The sequence below is a fragment of the Idiotropiscis lumnitzeri genome, chromosome 8, assembly GCF_059441095.1.
Source record: "Idiotropiscis lumnitzeri isolate Australia: NSW breed Sydney's pygmy pipehorse chromosome 8, RoL_Ilum_1.0, whole genome shotgun sequence".
NCBI classification, from domain to species: domain Eukaryota; kingdom Metazoa; phylum Chordata; class Actinopteri; order Syngnathiformes; family Syngnathidae; genus Idiotropiscis; species Idiotropiscis lumnitzeri.
Window position 1 is genome coordinate 13,258,540 of NC_142398.1, and position 17,791 is coordinate 13,276,330.

General features: G+C 41.0%; 1 protein-coding gene and 1 long non-coding RNA gene across 4 annotated transcripts in view; one reads left to right on the top strand and one right to left on the bottom strand.

Moving 5' to 3' along the window:
- The window catches only part of nfixa (nuclear factor I/Xa), a 165,954-nt gene that overhangs the window by 12,337 nt on the left and 135,826 nt on the right, over positions 1–17,791 (top strand). The window lies entirely within an intron of this gene.
- The window catches only part of LOC148332248 (uncharacterized), a 35,355-nt gene that overhangs the window by 11,424 nt on the left and 6,140 nt on the right, over positions 1–17,791 (bottom strand). Inside the window, exon 2 of the long non-coding RNA XR_015844597.1 lies at positions 4,923–4,981. This is a non-coding gene — a long non-coding RNA (uncharacterized LOC148332248). The remainder of the gene's footprint in view (positions 1–4,922; positions 4,982–17,791) is intronic.

The window sequence follows — 17,791 nt, forward strand, 5'->3', positions numbered from 1 at the left end:
GCAGGATAGCAAGAATACCCCGTAGGGGCTAGTTTGTGTTATGTGTGTGTTTTCAATGTTTATCTATGTGTGTCTGTGTGTGGGAGCCACACCTGTCAGGAGAGCCTGAGGGAAGCAATGAGCCCATGGTGGTGTGTGTGTGTGTGTGTGTGTGTGTGTGTGTGTGCACATGAAGCAGATAGTCAATGGGATTTCATTAACATCGACAAGAGCATTAAAATCTTTGGGCCAAATCAAGGTTTTTATGTCCTAATTGTTTCCCTTTATTAACTTGGCTTGTTATCACACCATTTTCTTTTCTTTCGCAGTATAACACAACCGCACACACACACTAGTACGTCCTCCTCCCAATCTCAGCAGCAAGCATCCTTGCAGTAGCAGCATGATTTAATTACTTCTCTTCCTCATGCCAAATCATAATCTATGCAAGCAGGCCGATTGGATCAGAGAAAAAAAAATGGTAAAATTAGATTTTTGTTTTTTTTTAATTTTTTATGGTAGCAAGGGTGGGTGGGTGGGGGGGGGGTTTAGGCGAGCCCAGGAGTTCTGAAGTAGCTCATGGCTGTGTCTCCTCTGGTAGACCGTAAATGCGCCACAATCTGCTTAATATCCCCGCTGCTCTCATTAGATTAGAGAACATTAAGGAGATTGGGAGATTTGCACTCCATTGTTTCACTATGACAACACGAGGTGCCGTGCTGTGAATGGTGACGAACACCAAGTACAAAGGTGAGAGTTGAGAGAGGTTAACAAGAGCAAGTGGGATCTTAACGGCTCAGGTATGGATGTGATGGTTCTCAAACTCTTGGGTGTGAAGAAATTTTAAAACATTTCCTCGCACCCAAGAGTGCACAAACTTAAGACGTCCATCAATTATTTTATTTATTTATTTTTTTTTTTTGTGGGGAGGCCATGACATTAATTGGTTCACATTGGAAATATATGCCATAGTAACAGGACTTGAGTTAAGGCTTTTAATTCCCATCCCTCCCTACATTCAGAAAGATAACATTTCAAATTCAAAGTACAGATAATGCACAAATTTTAATCGAGTCACTGTTTTGGTCGGAAAAAAAGGCAAAAATTTTGATAATTGTTTTCCACAGAAAAGCAAATGATTTGTTTTGATTGCCGACAAAGATCGGTCCACTTTCATGCAGGACTACAGAAATTGGTCAATATTTACTATTTGAGAAGCTGAAATTTTGAATATTTGGACAATTTTAAACTGAGAAAGATTGTTGGATTATCAAAAATAATTCAATATTAATTCAATGATAAATGAGTTGTCGATTAATCCTTGCACCACAATAGAGCATCTTGGTTTTGCTGAGCAGAACATTCGAAAATAAAATTATTGGAGATGTTTTTAGCAACCCAGAACTTTTGATAACGCCTGCTACCAACACCGGCACAGTACGTAATAAGTGCAGGCCTGAGGGAATGAGTGAGGTTTTTTTTTTTTTTTACTGCTGGTGGTTTCCCCTCCAATTATTTGATTATGTGTGTAGCAAATTCAGATTCGAACTCCCACGATCGCACACAAGTAACGTGAGGCGGAAATTAACTTACACTAGACAACAATGCTTAAGGGGAAATTTTGGCCACGCCTCCCTCACAAACCAAGGTTCCTCTGAATGGTGACAGAAATAAAGATGACCAGCAAGGTGCATTGTGGGCCTGTATTATCACTAACCTCACAGAAACAGTAACACTCCCACACCCTTCCTTAATAATGACAAATTCCTTTGGTTAGTGTGGCTCCGGGGGAAGACACAAGCGTGTGATCGGTGTCCACTATAGCAAAGTTGCCATGTTTGGGATTCAGGAACATTATTGGAGCTCAAAGTCCTAATTCCACATTGGGAATGCTGCCACCATTAACATAATAAGTCTGCTTTGGCTGTAAGGGGGCTAGAAAGGAAAAGTTGCCCCCCCCCCCCCTTGCACTCTTGGCTCGTGTAGTGGTAAAGTTCCTCCGGCAAGTATAAACAAATGAACACAAAAACAGCCGTTTTTATTGTGCAGGCTCCCAGCAGTCAGATTGGGTAATAATAAGAACCATTAAACTTACTGTATGTGCTCTCATGCCTAGGGAGGCATATGGTCTCTGCATTATATTTATATATATATATATATATATATATATATATATATATATATATATATATATATATAGATAGATAGATAGATAGATAGATAGATAGATATCTATATCTCCAGTCCATTTACATGCCTTATTCTTATCTTTTGACCACTCAAACAATTGTTGACCTGTATGAGAACAATAAAACGCCACACAGCGCCGAGGCATTTCGCCGAAAAACGTGATAATGACGGCAAAGACAATTAAAGATGCAGTAGAATGGCTGACTGGCGACTCAGCCTTCTTTAAATGTTGGCACTCTCGAAGAATCCCGGAGATTGTTGAATATTTTTGTTGTTAAGTGCGTTGCTATGGGTTTAATTGTGCATCTGGGTGAGTTGAGTTGAAAACATTTGAAAAAGTATCCTTACAATTGTTTTAGTCTTTAATATTACTGAAAACATGAGTGGGCAACTTGACTTCACTCCAGGTCTTTAATATATAACAGATATCATTGTCGAGGGAATAGAGTGCAAAAAGTTGATCTGAAATTTGTCAAGTTGTTTTACTCATTTGGCTCCCTGAGTGACTAATACGAGGGATTATTTTTTTTGTGTCATGCTGGCTGCTTTCATAGAGCCACGCTGGATGGTGGCTTGTGTTTTGGCCGCTCAGGCACATTTTGGAAAGGTCCCGGATGATCTGCATTCCTGCTTGCTAGCTCAGAATGATCACGTGGTCTCGGTGAGAGTCCACTTGCTGGTCAGTGAACACAGCCGCCATGACTTGTACTCAAAGGACAACGCTTAAACATTTGTAATGATTTCTCACTTCAGTTTAGCACAAAAAAGCACAGCTTTATTTCTATTGAAACCTGCATTATGGGCATATTTTCTTTATTTCATTTTATCCTGACTAGTGCAATTTTTATGAAAACTATCAAAATAGTGTTCATCCAAAGTTCATGTTATTCAGCTCTGTGTCCTGAGCGGGTCTTCAATATGACATATTGCCACTAGAGGCCGCTAGAAGCTGTGTCCATCGTACTGGCTGTTTGCATGCAGATAAAAGGCAGCTCTTTTTTTTCTGCCTTCAAGTTATTTTGGCATGCTTTCTCATTATAAACAAAGTGATGCTTGATGATTAGAATTTGCGGTATAAAAGTATAAAAGTAAATATTTGCCTTATGGATTTAAGGGAAAAGTCAACGAATGAGGTTGATATTTAGAGTCAACATTACAGACCAAGCATGTTTACCACCCAAGAATTTGTTTCTCACTGTATGTGTCGGATAGAAAGTCGATCATGTTATAAAACAACAATAATATAATATGTCATTCATAATAATTTTAATCACTTAAGATCCTTAATATAATCGGTCAAGAGAAAATTCAGCTAGCGCTTTGTTTTGTGTTGTACACCATGAAATAATTTTAAAATTAATAAAAGCAAAATAAAAAGAAAGGAGCAGAAAAAACAGAATAATTAACAGAATTCAAACATGTTAATTTATAGAACTCAAACCTGTTGAATTTTAGAAATTGCAAAACAAAATACACAAAAGGCAATAATTACAATTAAAATGGCGGAGTGCAGAAGTGGTTGACACATTCTGTATGAAACAAAACAGCATTGTACTTTATAGTTACATAAAAGTTTGATTGTAAAACAGTGATTTGATTTGAATAATTCCAACTCTTTGTACTGCTGAGTGATTGATGTAACACACACACACCCCCACCACCACATACCTACACACACACACACCCATAGAAAGTTGCCAGCCATAAATATTAAGTGAAAATGTTGGTCCAAATTTAAAGCTGAAGCACTTTGGATTTGAGATGCGTTCAAGTCAAACAAACGCAGTGTTATTGCACAAAAGGCATGCCATACTGTTTATTTTTGCAGTGCAGTATAATCCTTCTTAATTGTTTGAATTGTTATTCTGGTGTGCACCATTTCAGGAACTTAACAATATATATATATATATATATATATTTATATTTAATAATTGCCAATATTGCATCGGATTGACTGAAACCAAATCCTGCTGAATGTTTTCTTGTTTGGACGACAACATGGAAATAACTGGTGTTGTTGCTGTGGGTGGGTGAGCTACCAATGTCTTAGCGTTTAGTTGAAGTCGGCTCAAGATGTCCTGCACACACACGCACACGCACACACATTCATTGTATGCTTTATAAGATGCCCATTGATGTCATGGCAACGCCATATCCTCAGCAAAGCGGAAGATGTCCCGTTCCAAAAAGATGCCATGGTAACTTTTTCTTTTTTTTTTTTTTTTTTAGTTGCCCAGAAACCTTTGAAGCTTATTAAGTGAAACCGATGGGGAGACAAGTGGACAAGGAGAGGAAAAGAGGAGGGAAACTGGGGAAAGGCAGAGCGATTGGGAGTGCGTCCTGTCTCGCCGCCAAAATTGCGTCTTTGTTTTAAGGAACATTGTGAACCAGCTTGCTAATGGTGCCTTCGGTGAATGAAAAAAAAAAAAAAAAGTTCCCCTAACACATTGCGCCTACCACTGTGCATCTGAAAGTGTTGTGCCAACATCTCTTCACTCTTTGGGCAGCTTGCACACATGTCAAATGGCCCCAACTACAAAAAATGGTGTATGCTTCCAACGGGTTTCAACTTGCTTGTATTTGTGAGTCACTTTAGTAGTGAGCAAATGTATACCTTTCACCACGTAATGAAATTACTCCGTTTCTTCTTGAGTTAGCTCGCGGCGCCAGTGGTGCTACCCAGTGAGACAATGTCAGGCGCTGCCAGTTTCATTAGTGCTAATGGATGACCTCATGACAGCCACTCCACTCACCTCCACTTCAAAGAGAGCAACACAGCAACTTTGGATGAGCCCGACTCTGGATGGAGTCCCTGCCAAAAAAATGCACAGTTTACGGTTAATATGCTCAATACCCATCACAGACGTACCGTAGTAGTCTTCAACTACTGTTTAGCAATTTTCTTATGTATGTGTCGGTTAAATCCTGTCATTCAATGGTTTTAGTAATCATTAAATTCCGTATTTTGACTTTAACTATCACTGCTCTCAGAGCGCAGCAACTCATGGGGAGGAAATTGACTAGGATGTCCCAATTTTACACGCAACCCCAAATCATGGTTTGTGCAAGTAGTGCAACTTAAATCAGCTATAAATGTGACGGTTTAATAAAACACGCATTTAATAAACTAATAACAAACGAAGGGAAAGTATTGGCATGTTCCATGTTTGTGGAAGACCCAAAAATCCAAAATATCAAAGATGCATATTATATATTTATACCACACGCGTGGTGTTGACCAAAAAGGAAGCTTCATAAAAAAAAAAATAAATACAATTTGTGAAATGATCAAGTTATGAGAAGGTCTGAAGGATTATGGGAAATCTAATGGGACCAGTTTTCTTTTTTGTAATGTAAACAAACTTTCTACATATCACTTTGTTTCATGAAACATGATACAGTGTATAAATGTGGCTACGCTTCTTAATCAATCTATTTCTCGTATAGCCCGATAAACTATAATCCAGTGTCGCTACTTCTCCCATCACTTCATTTCATGAAACATATTGTCACTGTCCTGTGAAAAACACATGTCCAATTTTGCCATTTTTTTCAAACTTTCACAATGAGATGACACAGAAACCCTAATACGATTAAAAAAATAAAAGGAATAAAAATTAGACAAATCAGTCGGTACAGTGATCGCGGCCAGAGGGCGGGGGACTGACTGGCAAAAAAGGGTCAAGTGCCCACGACAGCGAGCGTTCAGTAGTCCAATACTCTGAGCAGAGTGGAAAGCTGATATGAAGCAGAGTTGGGAAACATGACACGAGAAACATGACAGTTTTTTTTTTCTTTTATGTTTAAGCACATTATTAAGACAGTAAGAAATAGAATGGAGGAGGGATGCATGAGAAAACAAAAACATGTGAAATATGTTTTGGGGGTTTTTGTTTGAGGGTGCAGAACATTAGTTTTCAACACACAATGGTGTTAAAAGTTAGAAGCCAACAGCAACCCCAAATTCACCATTCGGCCTTTGGAAAAGGTTTCCCTTACGTGTTTAATGAATCTATAGTGCACATGCGTGAGCACTGGGAGAAGTAGTTGATTTCATGTTTGAGAAAAAGTGTTTATTAATTCTGTAGTATGTTCGTAATCATCCAAAGTTTGAGGTGTCACTCGCCGTCTCATACAGTGGTGGCGCCGTCGTGCCCAAGTCCACATCGGCTGTGTACACTGCGCCTAGGACAAGGCTCGGTGCTTAGTTGGGATTTTTGGTGGCAATTTCCATATTGCCTGGGGTCATATGGGCACGGTGCCCACTCCTGGTGTTGTGGGTGCCTACCAAGGCGTGGGGAGATTAAAGCGGGCGCACTGTGCCACAAAAGGCCCTGTCTAGTGCTTTTTAATTCGCCTATATTAGGGCACGGTGCCAAGCTCGCTCCCTGCTATGGCAAACACTCCATAACTGGCACCACAAGTACTCCCCGCAAGAAAGAGAGGCAGAGAGAGCATGAGAAGACTTTCATTCTCTTTTTCACACACTTGGACACATGCTTGCGTGCTTGTAATTAGCAGTCTGTTGCCTTTGCTAGTTTGCAGGGGGGGGGGCGGGGGTACTCGTAGCGTTATCATTCACGTCCTATTACCTCCGCCAAGCCCCTAGGAAGGAATTAATGTTTTTATCAATGTGGTTTTAGTTATTTATGCTCTCAGCCAACTCGTGTATCTGCTCGCTTGCCTGCCTGTCTGAATGTATGCTTCATACAAGCCTAAGTGGAAAACTAAAACACCACAACTCTGTTTAGAGCGAGGAAGAATTTCATGTGGATTCAGAATTCAGATCCAGGAATTTTGAATGTATCATTTATCAGTGCAGAAACTCCACCTGCCGGACACAGGTGTTTGGCCTTGGACGAGGTCGACGCGCTGATGAGCGCTCTTGTTTGTTTGGTGTGTTTGATTGAATGATCGGGGATAAACTATTCAACCTATTTCCAATTAAATGGGGGGAAAGTGGATATCTGGAGGGGCGCAGTCATTTCTCAAAATTAAATAATAGGCAGATAAATCTGAATAAAAAAAAAAGTTAATTTATTCGGTGCGGCATGGTACCAAATGCTACATGGCCCGGTGACTTGGAAGCCCTGCCCGACTTCTCACAGGTGTTTGGCCTCGGGGGAGGTCTGCATCATATTGATTGCTAATGTTTGTGCACACGATTATATGAAAACAACTTGGTCATTACCGACTGAAGAAAAAAAAATTTTGAGCATGTGCAGCTCCCAGGATTTTGTCTGAACAATCACTTAAGAGAAAAGTTCTTTGCGCTAAACTTTTCAAAGTGTTGGGGAACAGGCCATGGATGAATTACATTTAATTGAATTCATTTTTGGGGCAGATCCAGATAAGATCGCAGATCTGGGATTTTATTTTATTTTTTTTGCTTGCAATTGTGTCTTGGCGGCAATCTCTGCTCAAGTGCTCATTAGAGAGAGATAGAACCTTTTTTTTTTTGTTTGCTTTTGTTTATTTTGTGCTGGATTACACCAAAGGTATTCTCACTACAAATTGTGAAGCAGGTGAAGCATGGGCCCAGAAAAAAAAAAAGAAATTGGTGCTTGATACTTTAGTTGAGAAATTGGCCTCGGTGGAAGTCTGTGCTCACTAAAGAGTTTTGTGTTTTGTAATCTGCATGAAAAAAAAAGGCGAAAATAAATGCCTAAATGCAAACTTTACAAAAAAGTTAGTTTTTCTAATAGTTTGGCTTTGGCTTGGTGAGGTCGGTGCATTTTGTGTACTTTGGTCACTCTATGCAATCTGTCACAGTGATGTCACCAGCTGTGTGTGTGTGTGTGTGCTTGTGAATTGCTGGATATTCATGCCCCCTCATGCCCTCAGGGTGGTGGCATGCAGCTAAAGGCCTTGTGCACATCCACTGGGGTGTGTGTGCGTGTCATGTCTCTCAGGTCCCCTTCCTTGTCGTTGTTGTCCAAATTTGCCCTCCGAGGCAGCACACCGGAATCGCTGCCATTGAATCTGCGACAACCGTTTTATCCTTTATATTTCCCATCCAGAAATGTGATGTCATAATGTGAATGGTAAACTTCTTCTCAATCCCTCATGTGTTTCTTCACCCTCTGTTTCGCACGGGACATGTTACATGGTACGACAACACGAGGCATGGCGCATTATTCGGCCGAAGTGTGTGTGTTTGTGCATGTGTGTCTGCATACAAACGCCCGCGTTAATCCAAGTCTCTCCGAGCATCTGGAGCCTCGACACAGTTTAAAGGGCTGGCTCGGTCTGCTCCGAGCTGGACTAGTGTTCGCAAACACACACGCACACACACTATCACAGCTATCTGGGACACCAGAAGGCCTCGGCAAAGCCAAGGCAGAGGCTGCCCACCTTGGCACCACGAGGTGGGGCTGTGCTGGCGCTTTGAGGGGGACAGAAATGGCAAGGGATGGAGAGGAGGAGATGGATGGGAGTGGGGGGCTGGGGCACCTGGCGTGGGATAATAACCCTGGGAAAATGCCCGAAAATGCAGAGGGTGGAGGAGTGTGTGAATGAATTAAGGTGTGTAAGCAAGTGTTTGGCTGTTAAAAGCGCCGACCGATTGGGACGCTCGATCCTTATGTTGTTGTTACGGCGTCATAGCTTTGTGAGAGTGCTGCTTTTCGCTCATCCGCAAACACTGAAGAAATTCCCTTTTAGCTTCGATAGCGGTCTTCCTCCGACTGTAGAAGACGAACTAATTTGTTTAAAGAAAAAAAAGACGTCCTCTCCAACTATCCAACAATGGGCCTGCCCGGGAAGTTTCAATTTTTTCAGGGGAAAAAAAAAAGACCGAAAAAAAAAAAGGAACTTCAAACCTTTTAAATATGAGGATAAGATAGTGGGTGCTTATGAACCTTGCAGCCAAAGTAATTGAAAAATAAACCTAAATTTCTAAAGGAAAAGTCTCAGAGGGTGGCCATGTCACTTGCTGTCAACTGGAAATGACGTTTCTGTTGATGCCAAATGGCTGCCACCGAGATTGATCAAAAATAGTGAGTTTTGCTGCTCAATTAATTTTCCACAAACACAATAGAAATCAGAATGCCGTGTTGAGAGTACAGAGTGGGTACCGAGAGAGCAAATTAATGTAAAAAACATTTTTAACTTGATTTCCACTCTGTAATGATAAGTCAGAAGAAATTTGTAATCATGACAAAAATGTAAAAAAATAAATAAATAAAATGAAATAAATAAATAAGTAAATAATTATTCCCAAAAACAATTAAAGGTTTGCACCATATTTTACTACAAGGTGGAATTGTCGTGATTCGGTCACATGATCAGAATTTCAGGCCAGTGACCTAATTTACATGCAGCTGCAAAAGATCAGTTATTTTTTCCCCTTAATTTTAGATGGTCACCGAGCGACAAAAGAATTTCGGTTAATGCATACACTGAGGGCCCTATTTCCGCGCGCAGCACAAGGCAAGCGCGAAGCGTAATCTATCTGTACGCATGGGTGGAGTTTTCTTTCTTTTGGTATTTTGCTAAACTTTGCACAGGTAGAATTGGGTGTTGCGATGGAATGTAGCCGATTCCCAGCCAATCCAATGAAATGGAAGTGAATACATGCTTAAGACTGTGACGACAGATATCGACTCGCTGGAGCCCGTGAGTGACTTTGGTGCGTGCAATAGTTTTTTTTGGTTTTTTTTCACCAAAGTGCGAAATACACGGGGCTGCGTCAGCAAGCCAGCCTACCTAATTCAAACAAAAGTAGATTTGCTCGAAAATGAAGATGTGCGGGTGGCATGGTGGTCAACTGGTTTGCACGAATGCCTCACAGTGCAGAGGTCATGGCATCGATTCCTGCTCCGACCTTCCTGGCGTTTGCACGTTGTCCCCGTGCATGCGTGGCTTTCTTCCGGGTACTCCACTTTCCTCACACCTTCCAAAAACATGCATGCCTTGGTATGAGAGCGAGCGAGGATCGTGGTTTGTTTATGTGTGCCCTACGATTGGCAGGCAACCAGTTTAGGGTGTACCCCGGCTACTACCCGAAGACGGCTGGGATACGCTCCAGCGACCCTTGTGAGGAGAAGCGGTACAGATAATGGATGGATGAATGGATGTGCCCTTTTTTTTTTTTTACACCTAGCATGGTCTACTTTCTGTCATCAAAACATGATGTGCTGGCTTTGTGGCAGCCGCGTCCGCCGGAATGCCCAGACAGGTGCATCCTAAACAGTACAGAATAATCTGCAACAAAATGAAAACCTGCCAATTGTTGTGCCGAGCCCACCGGCAGCTGTCTCTAAAAAGAAGGCCCTATTGTTTTGCTCTAACTAAAAGTTTACCTTGAGGTGTACTATATTTAAATTTGCAATAGTGCTTCAACACGAAAGTTGCTTGCGGACCGTAGATCCAACTATATTGGACGGTTTCGGACCCTTTCAAGCCTGTGTATGCGGACACACACAGAGGTCAAATGAGGTAGAAGGTATAAAACTCATCCTCGATGCCGTCTGAATCCCCCCTCCCTTCGACAACCCCCCCACCCCCGTCACACACATTCACCCACATGATGTCGTCTTCTCTGCTTAGCACCGCAGATGCCCATGTTGCCCTGCAACAGCTGTCTCACCATGTGCCCGACCAAGTGTTGCCACCCAATGGAGGGGAGAGGAAGTGAGGAGCAGCAGGAGGAGAAGGCGGGTGCAGGAAGGGAGGGGACAAAGTCATGAATATTCATTTGGGCCATTTTGTTTCTGTCCCTCCCGCCGCCCCCCCTTTCTCATTATGAATAATAGCAATTTTTGTCATCGGGCAAGAATTTGGAGGTTGTGAGCAAAGCGTTAATCTCAATGTTTGTTTCATTGTTCGTCTGTGGTTTGGTGCTGGATTTGGTGGAGGTGATACAGCCAGCACCCAAGCACCCTCTCCCCCTGCTTCTCATTTCCCGGTCACAGGATGCCCCCCCTGGAAGCAAAGCGAAGAGGGAGGGATCCTAAAGTGATGGGCCGCCCTCCGATTGGCGACCAACACGCTGGACGACCAATTAGATGGTGAGGGAAGCATGGTAACAGCGGGCGCACGCGGAATGGGGTATTTTCAAATGCAGACGCCGGTCCAAAAAGTCAGATGCCGAATCCAAACTCCATTCCTGCGATGGAACAAAATGGAGGCCAGGCATGGTGCGCCGCCATTTTGGGAGCAGTGTTTGGCGAACGTGAGATTTGTTTCCTAATAACGATGAAAAGAACAGTTTGAAATGCCGAGGTGAGGACTCAAATTGGCCTAAACCGTTGCCAACACCTCCCAAATAACGAATGATAATGTATTATAAACAGTGGGCCACAGTTGCTAAGATGCTCTACAATTTACAAGACAATTAACATACACCAACCAGTGGTGGCTTCACTACATGACAGCAAATATTAGACAATCTGCAATGCACTGTTCATGCATTGATTTTTTTTTTTTTAATTTATTTATTTTTTTGCTAGTATTTCTTTCTGCTGAATTAATATATCATATAATAATATATACATAAATATATATATATATATATATATATTTGCCAAACTTGATGTGCTATCTTTTAACACTATTCTCACTACAAAGTAAACAACATTTTTGATCTGCATTTGCTGGCTCAAGTGTCTCTCGTAGCCGTTAATGGCCGTCGCGTTAGCCTGCTGGCAGTGGACGTGAGGACTTATTGGAAAAGAAAAAAATAGAAGATCCAGCAATGACTGTCACGCTCGCCTGCTCTTTCTTTTTTTTTTCCTGTTCACAGTTCCCACAATAATCACGTCACTTTATGATCAAACTTGATCACGGCTTAGTGATGGATTGATGAGACGCGCTTGGACGTAAATTATGCTAAACAAAGTTAGCTGGAGAAGCTTTACAAGTTTAGCCGGGCACAACAATTTAATGGAAGATGCTTGGCTCATGTAAAATAGTGACGGGTTGTACAGTGGCGAGACTTATGTTTGTTCGGTTCTAGTTTACTTTTGAAACTCCAAACTGTGAGCTGCATTTTATTTGCAAAATGAATACACTGCACTGTCTGCTCAACAATGCGTTCTAACTAGTGATGGAAGTATAGATTAGATTAGCTCATGAGTAAAACGTCCCCCCCCCCAAAAAAAAAGAACATCCTTGACTGCACCTCTACTTAGAATCTCTAGTTGAATCCAGAGCATTTTATTTTGTGCAACCACTTAGCGAAATAAAATTGAGTGAGCACACCATTTTTTCCATCTTAGATTGAGGCCTTTGAGATCCAGAGTTGGACACCCCAGGGTTAAGGTGACCCCAAACGTTGGACATCTTCTTTGTGTGTGTGTCTGCAATAACTGTCCTTACGGTAAACACAGAAGTGGTCAAACGTGGTTTCAGGCATTACAAATGAGGTTTGAAAATGATTAATTAGTTTTGAAGCGTTCCTTGGCCAATTTTTGTCGCCGACTTAGCCAAGTTAGCCTTTTTTTTTGTTGTGTTTTCTTTCAGCCATATCATGGTGTCGTATTGCGATTTCTGGTAAAATTATTTTTTTCAAGGTCCTTTACCTATCTATCTTTTGACCCTCAAAAGCAAATAATTGTATTACAATTAACAACAGATCGTTTTTATATGATAGTTAATTAAGATAAAGGCAAATGGAGCATTAATTTGAAAGACATTTATTTCCTACAATCGTGGGTGTAATCTTACTAAATGCTTTGACATCATTTCTCAACTAGTGCCTAAAGCGTTAATGGAGCGCTTACTTTTGTCTTTAAATTGATTGTTGGGATACTGGAAAAAGTACAACAAGGAGGTGTGCAAAACTCAAGGACAGATGGATGCAAGTGTCGAGCACGGTGCCAGAAAAACGATGGCGCTCTCCTCCTCTTATCTGCTGTCATACGCCATGCTAAATAAACGAGGATGAAGATCTCAAGTCAGATCTCAATAAAAGAAAATAAACTTCGGGGAGGGGGGATAAAGTGGCGAGAGGAGCGAGTTGTGTTTGCTCGTTTAATTTTGAAAGGATGAAAGCAGACAGGCATAAAGAGGGGCAGACGCGGGGAGATCACAGCGTCGTGTCGCGTATTGGCGAGTAGCGCGCCGCACAGTCTGCCTCCTAAAGCAATAAATCTGAAACAGCATAATAGATAAACGCAACTCGGAACACAAAATACCCTGCGAGGAAAAACTAATAAAAAACGGAGTGATTAAGTGGAATCAGAGCTCTTAGGCGCTATCTGGAGATGAGGAGGGAGTTTGGGTTTGGGGGGGTGCGGGGTGGGGGGAGTGCGTTCGCCACACAAAGACCAGAACGGGCCAACACAACAGATGAGAGAGCATAGGGACGGGGGGCCCGGGAGAAGCAGAGAGGCAAACGACAGACAGACCGACAGACAGACAGAGGAAAGGAGCGATGGAGGAGAGAGACAAAGTGAGGGATGGATGGGGCAGTGGATCAGAGAGAGCCTCTAGTGTGTCTTGCTCTCCCTTTAAACCAGAGCCAGGAAAACAGATTAGGACTCTGCTTTTCTCCTGGGGCAGCACACACACTCACACACACACACACACTCTCCTCTACAACCATTCAAATAACTCCTCCCAACTTTGACACTGACCTGCTCCGCCCAGAGCGGTGCTGATGCTGCCTGGTACGTTCAAGGCGGCAGCCAGCGTTTAGGCCCGTTTGGGTGGCCCACGCTCGCAGCATCCGGAGACGTTTGCTCACCGTTTAGGACACAAAGACGCACAAACATAGTTTGAAAGAGCAAGTGTGGGACAGCGTGTCCTTGATAGATGGATGTTAAACTCCACTGGGCATGCAACCGTATTTGGCAGCTGATGTAGGTGCTCCAAATGGAGTCGGCAAACGTCACCATGAGGCAGTTGGAACATGAAATTTCACCCAGGCGTTCATATTCAGTTTTGCTGTTATTTTATTTTTAGGATTTTTTTTTTTGGTCATAATCATTATTTTCTTGTTGCTTGCAGTTATGTATTGCAAGAACTACTATACTCCTACAATACATTTATAACTTCTATGATTAGAATTATTTTTTTAATATATTTAAAGGTGAAGTCAACTTAGATTGTATTCAATTTTATTTTTTCCTCTATGTGACCCCGATGGTATGAACCCGGTATTCTAATTGATATTGCATTTGTGGAATATGAAGTAAGCAACAATATCTCCCAATTTTATCCATTGCAGGAGGCGGCCATTTTGTCTGATGAAAATGACATCAGAGTAGTTCAGAGCTCAGGTAACATAATCACAGCTCAGTTTACGAATGTCACATGACCCAACTCAGTAAACAGGTGAGCAATGATTGGGCGTTAATTGAGCCCTGAACAACTGTGATGTCATTTCTTTAAAAAAATAATTAACTACAACTGAATGGCTTCATAATTGCAATGTGATTGATTCATTTACTGGTGCATTTCAAACAAGAACTAACTTGCTGCAAAGAGTGTGTTCGTATGCGTGTGAGTGCGTGTGCATGTGTGTGTGTGTGCGTGTGTGCATCTTTGAAACCTCATGACCTTCATATAACCAGTAAATGTTGAGTTTAATAATACAAAACTGCAAAAGAAGCTGAACTGGTTGCACGAGGCATCCTTTCATAAGCGCAATAAGACAACATTAAAAAGCTTCATCAGGGATGAAAGTGCCGGCTTAACCATAAAGAAAAGTGCTTCCTGGTGTTATATCATTTAATTATGCATGATTGCTTTGATGATATTCTTAGCAAAAGTATGTAGGACATACTAAAATTCTTCATGTGTCTGTATGCCGAACTCTTCTGTAATGTTAGATTTGTTTTCGAGCTGTTGCATAAATATGTTCACAAACATGTACAGTATCAGGCCAAAAGCTCTTGTTGCTTTAATTTGCTTTTTTTTTTTACAGCAGTCATTTTGTCGTAGTTGTAATAGAATAAGCAGGAAAATACAAAAGCAATTTCCACCCCCCAAAAACTTGTGCTGCGGTTGCACGTGCGTCATGGAAGAACACATTATTTTTGGACGACGATCTGGATGAAGATGTAGAAGAAGGGCTTTTATTTTGACTATTTGTGTCACTCTGGCTATGAGACTTCTGCAACAATACTTTGTTCAAATGACTGAAGAAGTGTTTCCCCCCCCCCCCTGCTATACAACACTTTTCCTTATTTAGCTGAATATAACTTTGTGCCAGAAATAATTAACTGTGAAAATAACACATTGCTTGTGTAGTTGTGCGACACAATTTATTGCTTTATTTGAGCTCGTTAATGCAACAATTTACTCAGATTTTTTTTTTTTAAAAGGTAATGTAAAATATGGATGAATTCTCACGAAGACCATAACAATTTTGGCATTATCACGGCCAATTGTTACATTTTCCTCTTAGATTACGAGTTGAACCTGAGGCAACGACAACCAGTGACGTGTGGTGAAGTTCATGACTGAGGCACTACACCTCTGGAGTCAGATATAAAAATATAGAAAATTAACCTATAATTAAATTTTGAGCTTCATTGATACCAGGTTGATTTATTGAAATATCCAGTATGTTTTCAAAGCTTTTCATTATTCTTCAATCGATTCCTGCACAATGCAATGGCAAGGAAACTAAAGAATATTTAACATAAGGTCAAGTTCATTGTTGTTAGTTTTTTTATTTTTTTTCCGCTGATCTCTCATTTTTAAATTAAAAAAACGAGTCTTCCCTTTATGTTTCATGTAATATAATATTATTACATAGGCAAAAAAGGATACAACAACACAATACAAGAGTGAAAAATAATGTCACAGTCATAAAATATGAAAAAACAACGTCAGCATGTGCAGTGCATTTGTGATAAAACACGCTTATTGGTGATAGAAATACAAACGGCAATGTCTCATGTGTGAGTGCTTGCGCCAACTACCTGAGTAAGTTAATGTGAGCTTAGTCAGGGGAGGAACAGAACGTGCAATGCTTCACTTCACTTCCAGCTCTTGTATTTAAACAAGAAATAAACACGTTCAGATATTTAACTATGAAATCATTTATAATAATTGGCTTGAATACGTTGAAAATCAATGTAAAGCACGGACCGTAGAACTAAAATGGATAATTATTTAATCGTCTTTTTTTTTTTTTTTTTTTTAACTCTGCATTGGAATAGACAGCAGGAGGTGGCATTGCCTCACATGCCTACCCTGACCGCACGTCCCTGAGAAGAACAAGTCCACTTTGATTTTCTTGCACTTTTCAGTGCAGAATATAGCAGTGTTTGTGCCGTGTGTTTTTGCAGTACTTTTTGCACAACTGTGCGTGATAATGGTGCAGATGAATGTGTAGTAATATTTGTTTAGTAATATATCATTTAATTCATACATGCGTGTGAATGGTTTCTCGAGTTGTGTTCTGAGATTGACAGGCGACCAATCTATAGCATACTCGACCTCTCACCCAAATTGAGCCTGGCTATTCTCCGGCTCCCCCATAGAAAAATTGATGGATTGGATGACTTCATTCTAAATTCCATGAAGGCAAGGCATAACATTTGGATTTACAGACGATTTTCTGATTTTAATTGTTGCAAGTATTTACATCCAAATTCGATGAACGGTGTAAGAGTTACAACAGTTTGATACGTACCTCCCACTTTTTAAGGGATCAAAAGTATTGGGACAAAGTCTCAATAATAAATCAAGCAACTTTCACTTTTTAATACTTGGTTGCAAATCCCTTGGAGTCAATTTCATCCTGAAGTCTGGATTGTATCAATGACATCACCCGATGCTGTATTTCAATCCTTGTGACCCTCTGCTATAGGCCTCTCCTGCAACTGTCTTGAGTTCCTGCTTGTTCTTGTGCCATTTATTCTTTAGTTTTGTCTTTGGTTCATGAAATGCATGCTCAGTCAGATTCAGTTCAGATGATTGACTTGGCTATAGCATAACATTCCTCTTTGCCTTAAAAAAAACAACCTCTTTGGTCGCTTTCACGGCATGCTTGGGGTCATCGTCCATCTGCACTGTGAAGCGCCGTCCAATGAGTTCTGATAAAGAATTCATCCTGCTGCTATGGCAGCTGTCACGTCATCAGTAAATCGAGTTGAAGGGAACCAGTTCCATTTACAGCCGAACATGGCCATGGCACGGCATGACCATCAATATGCTTCACTGATGAGGTGGTACAGTATCTGCTTTTGCTGTTTACGCAGAACCCAACAACGGCAGGATATTGCAGTTCATGCTACACAGCTTCCTGTACTCACTTACAATATTGGCCCACAAATTAGCATTTCGCTATTTGCACGTTCCTCTAGTTGATATTATATTTATTTTTACAATGCAACCGACCCGCCCCCTGCTATTGCGGAAAATATCACCCATTTTTCTTTCGTGTGCTTTTTTCTGGAAAGTCCTAAAATGTCACAAGATAGCACTAAACTCCAGTCAAATAGGAAATGTAGCACAGTAATTGGTGTTGAGAAATGTGTGGAATGATACACCTCGACAAAGAGACTGGTTTTAGATTTTGGGGAGGAGCTAAATTTAGCCTGGGTTGAGATTATTGTAACTATCACGTTTGGATTATTATTATTATTCTATTTACATTTTGAACCATTAATATTGATAAAATTTTGCTCGCAGTGGGAATGGTGTGGTGTCCTGTTTGTAGATT